The sequence below is a fragment of the Battus philenor genome, unplaced genomic scaffold, assembly GCF_028537555.1.
Source record: "Battus philenor isolate CCGP_79_NKW_IND1 unplaced genomic scaffold, ilBatPhil1.0.hap1 SCAF_43, whole genome shotgun sequence".
Lineage (NCBI taxonomy): Eukaryota > Metazoa > Arthropoda > Insecta > Lepidoptera > Papilionidae > Battus > Battus philenor.
The window spans coordinates 42,501-47,500 of NW_027181708.1; the positions used below are offsets into that span (position 1 = coordinate 42,501).

General features: G+C 51.6%; 2 non-coding genes across 2 annotated transcripts; both read right to left on the bottom strand.

The window, feature by feature from the left end:
- Positions 1-1,037: 1,037 nt before the first annotated feature.
- Positions 1,038-1,194, bottom strand: LOC137929180 (5.8S ribosomal RNA). Its single transcript, XR_011108748.1, has one exon. It is a non-coding gene; the product is annotated as a 5.8S ribosomal RNA (ribosomal RNA).
- An 816-nt stretch (positions 1,195-2,010) lies between these two features.
- LOC137929161 (small subunit ribosomal RNA) lies at positions 2,011-3,914 on the bottom strand. The gene has a single exon (XR_011108731.1). It is a non-coding gene; the product is annotated as a small subunit ribosomal RNA (ribosomal RNA).
- Positions 3,915-5,000: the final 1,086 nt, after the last annotated feature.

Here is a 5,000-nt window from a genome sequence, read left to right on the forward strand (position 1 = left end):
CGGACGTCGAGTCCGCCTACCGTACACCACCCCCACCGTCGCGATCATCGCGCGTCGCAGAGCGAGTGCGCGTGCGCGAGGCGCGCGCGTCGCGAGTCCTTAGAGGTCTCTAGACGCGCGCACGCACAACGCAACGCTGCACACACAACACGCGTTGCGCGATGAACGACGACGATGACGATGATGATTATGATGATACGAGCGTAAACGAAAATCTCGACACGCATACGCGAGCGCGAGTACTTTTCGTTAGCGATCGATCGTCCGGCCCTTTCGGTATCGGTCCGTATCGATACGATAATATAACGTTCGCACTGGAACGACGACGCGTATCACCGACATAATACGGATGCGTAGCGACGACGAGCGGTGAACTCTCTCGCATCGGGCTAGGCGCGCGCGCACATGAACATCACGTAATGTTTACTTACATATGTTTGTGTGTGCGTTACGCTTGCCGCGCAAGAAAACATTCACCGCCTGCCGGTCGCATCCGTCGGAGACGCGTCGTCTGTGCTTCCGATATATTTTATTATATCGTATACACGAACCGATGAGCTCGGACGAAGACCGCACTACGAAGACTCGCGTCTTAGCGATGCGTGTAATCTTTTCACACTCGTTTCATATTCAATACAATTCGATATATTTAAACGGACCGTAAACGCGCTCCGCGCGTACGCGGACGTGAGGGGTGCAGCACCCCGCCGTCCGTCGTCCGTCGCGAAGAACGTTCAACGGAAACCGTCAATTGTTCGAAAGAGCGCGCGCCCGCTCGCCCGCGCGCGGTAGTGCGGCAGCGGCAGCGCGACGACAGCGACGGCGGATAGTGAGAGAGAGAGAGAGTGAGAGCCGCGGCGGCGCGGACGAGAGACTCTTATTAGAGATCGTCCCATCGCACCGTCCGCGAGCTCGTTCATCACCCCCCACCAACCCGCCGCCGCCGCGTCGCGCGTCACCGCCGCGCGCATCGACCGGCGCGAGCGCACGTAGCGCGCGTTCTACACCGAACAGTGTGGTTTTTATATTTTAACAGCCGGCCCTCAGACAGGAGTGGTCCTGGATATTTCTCCACGGACCGCAATGTGCGTTCGAAATGTCGATGTTCAAATGTGTCCTGCAGTTCACACTATGACGCGCAGTTAACTGCGTTCTTCATCGACCCGCGAGCCAAGTGATCCACCGTCCAGGGTAATGGTTTTTTCTTAATGTTGTTATTACTTACGGTAGCGGCCTACGGCTCTCGCCGTCGGCCACTTGATTGTCCGTTTTTATGTATTAACGTCGAAAGTTGGTCGAATTCATGTGCGCCGAGGCGTTCATAAAGAAACGGCACCGAAAAAGCTTAACGCCCCGACGCGAATCCTTTAGAATGATGAACGACGACGACCCGCGCACCCCCCAACGAGCTGGCGTGACGCACGACATTGTCATCTTTCTAACCGCTTAAATTTCGTTTTGTATAGCGCCAACCGACAATAAAGGGCCTGAGCTAGGCAGTGGGGATTTTCACCGCTTCGAACGCTCCGTTTGGTATGCCCCGGTCGGCGCTCGTCTCTCGGCGTTTTTCCGCCACCCGGCCGCTTCGACGGCGGCGGAGGCAGCGGCGGCGGTAGCACTTTCGACGAATGCCACCACCGCCACCGGCCACCGCCACGGCGCCGTCGCCGCTGCGCCGTTAGGCGTAATAGACGCTAGAGACAATTATTTCACATTTTATTTTTTATACATATATACAAACACGCACACACACACGCACGCACACGCGCGCGCGCTCGTCCGCATTAGATACGAACAGCAGCGCGCGCGCGTACGTACATATATATGTATATATGTCGTATATATATATCATTATGGATGTATTACATATATATATGTGTAAACACGGTATGTACGAAGTCGTCGTCGTCGTCGTCGTCGTCGTCGTCGCAACAGCAACAACAGCAACAGCAACAGCGGCGCAACAACGTTCGTGAACATATCACGCGTCTCGCACACATACACACACGTTAATGATCCTTCCGCAGGTTCCCCTACGGAAACCTTGTTACGACTTTTACTTCCTCTAAATGATCAAGTTTGGTCAACTTCCCAGCAACGCCGACGGCCGTGAAGCCACCGCGTGTCGGTCCGAAGACCTCACTAAATCATTCAATCGGTAGTAGCGACGGGCGGTGTGTACAAAGGGCAGGGACGTAATCAACGCGAGCTTATGACTCGCGCTTACTAGGAATTCCTCGTTTATGGGGGATAATTGCAAACCCCAATCCCCAGCACGAAGGAGTTTCAACGGGTTGCCCGGGCCTCTAGGCCAGGGAGAACATGCTGATTCCTTCAGTGTAGCGCGCGTGCGGCCCAGGACATCTAAGGGCATCACAGACCTGTTATTGCTCAATCTCGTGCGGCTCGAAGCCGCCGGTCCCTCTAAGAAGAATTTTAATACGTCGCCAGTGAGTTGCGCCACCGGAGCGGCGCACACCTAAATGACGACGCCTATTTAGCAGGCTAGAGTCTCGTTCGTTACCGGAATTAACCAGACAAATCGCTCCACCAACTAAGAACGGCCATGCACCACCACCCACCGAATCAAGAAAGAGCTGTTAATCTGTCAATCCTTCCGGTGTCCGGGCCTGGTGAGATTTCCCGTGTTGAGTCAAATTAAGCCGCAGGCTCCACTCCTGGTGGTGCCCTTCCGTCAATTCCTTTAAGTTTCAGCTTTGCAACCATACTCCCCCCGGAGTCCAAAATCTTTGGTTTCCCGGAAGCTGCCCGCCGAGCCATCGTAGTAACGTCGGCGGATCGCTAGATGACATATTTACGGTTAGAACTAGGGCGGTATCTAATCGCCTTCGAACCTCTAACTTTCGTTCTTGATTGATGAAAACACCTTTGGCAAATGCTTTCGCTGATGTTCGTCTTGCGACGATCCAAGAATTTCACCTCTAACGTCGCAATACGAATGCCCCCAGTTATCCCTATTAATCATTACCTCGGAGTTCTGAAAACCAACAAAATAGAACCGAGATCATATTCTATTATTCCATGCACGAAATATTCAAGCAGCATTTTGAGCCCGCTTTGAGCACTCTAATTTGTTCAAAGTAAAATTGTCGGCCCATCTCGACACTCACCGAAGAGCACCGCGATAGGATTTTGATATTGAACCGCCGTTTTACCGACGGCTCACCGACGATATGCTCCGCAGACGTGTCAGTATCACCGCGGATGCGGTGCACCGACAGCGCGGCGCACAAATGCAACTACGAGCTTTTTAACCGCAACAATTTTAGTATACGCTATTGGAGCTGGAGTTACCGCGGCTGCTGGCACCAGACTTGCCCTCCAATTGTTCCTCGTTAAAATATTTAAAGTGTACTCATTCCGATTACGAGGCCTCGTAAGAGTCCCGTATCGTTATTTTTCGTCACTACCTCCCCGTGCCGGGAGTGGGTAATTTGCGCGCCTGCTGCCTTCCTTGGATGTGGTAGCCGTTTCTCAGGCTCCCTCTCCGGAATCGAACCCTGATTCCCCGTTACCCGTGACAACCATGGTAGTCGCAGAAACTACCATCGAAAGTTGATAAGGCAGACATTTGAAAGATGCGTCGCCGGTGCTGGACCATGCGATCGGCAAAAGTTATCCAGATTCATCAAAATTAACGACTTCGGACGCGAGGCCCTCCGTCGATTGGTTTTGATCTAATAAAAGCACTCATCCCATCACTGGTCAGAGTTCTGATTGCATGTATTAGCTCTAGAATTACCACAGTTATCCAAGTAACCGAGGTAAGATCTAAGGAACCAAAACTGATATATTGAGCCATTCGCGGTATCGCCTTAATACGGCTTGCACTGAGACATGCATGGCTTAATCTTTGAGACAAGCATATAACTACTGGCAGGATCAACCAGGGAGCTAGCTAGTAGAGCTAACACACACCAACACCGCACATACGAGAGATATGAGGGTGATGATGATATGATAGACGTGTGACAAGCGACGCGTCGGACGTTCGAAACGCCGTGACGCGCCGGTGCCTAGGTAGCTTTTTGCGTGCGTGCGTGCGTGCGTGCGTATTTATTACAATACACACACAACACCACACCGCAACAACAAAATGAATTCGTTTTTCTATCTGTTCACGGAGGAAAATGTATATCTCAACACTCGCCTCGCGTTCGTCCAGATTTACTTTGGACGCGGCATCGCGTCCGATTCATCGGAACGTTCTTTGACGAGACACATACAAATCTTCACTTTTATAAAATATCGTTTCGCAAAACGAACAATGACCGATTTCCAGCCCGGTTTTAGAGAGATCCGAAATCCTTGATTTATATATCATGATCGACCGTCGCGCGACTAGCGCGCGACGAGCTCGTTGATGCGATGCGTTAAGGGCCGCCCCGAAGTCGACTCGGGAGCCCAACGCCGTTCGCGTTAATTAAACGAGACGTTCTCTTACGCCTTCCGCTCTTACATAACGGAGACGTCGTCCGACACAGTTTACGGTGTGTTGTTGTGGGGAGATGATCCCCTTTTTCTTCCCTCCTCCGCCGCCGCTGTGTCGTTCGTGCGTTTGTCGGTTATAGAAGTTTCAGTTTCGGGCGTTCTCGTTGGTGGCGCGCGTTGTTTGTGTATCGGTGTTATTAGTTTTGTTCGATTCGCGCGCGTTTTCTAAGAATAATTTTTAAATTTTTTTTTTTTTTTATAAAAAAAAAAAAAAAAACTAAATCTAAAAAAAACGCAATCTCCGCAAACAAACTAACACCACCACCACACACACACACACCCCACCAACCAAAAAAACACACTCCACACTCCACAACCACCAACAAACAAAACAAAACAGAAGAGCATCGGAGAGAACTCGATTCGGCCGACCGGCGCGTCTCGCGCCAGTCCCATGTATATGCGGGAACGACTGTATGCGTCTCCGCGTAGCGCTATAGAGCGTTCGCGTATCGATTGCATACCACCGATCTACATATCTATATCTG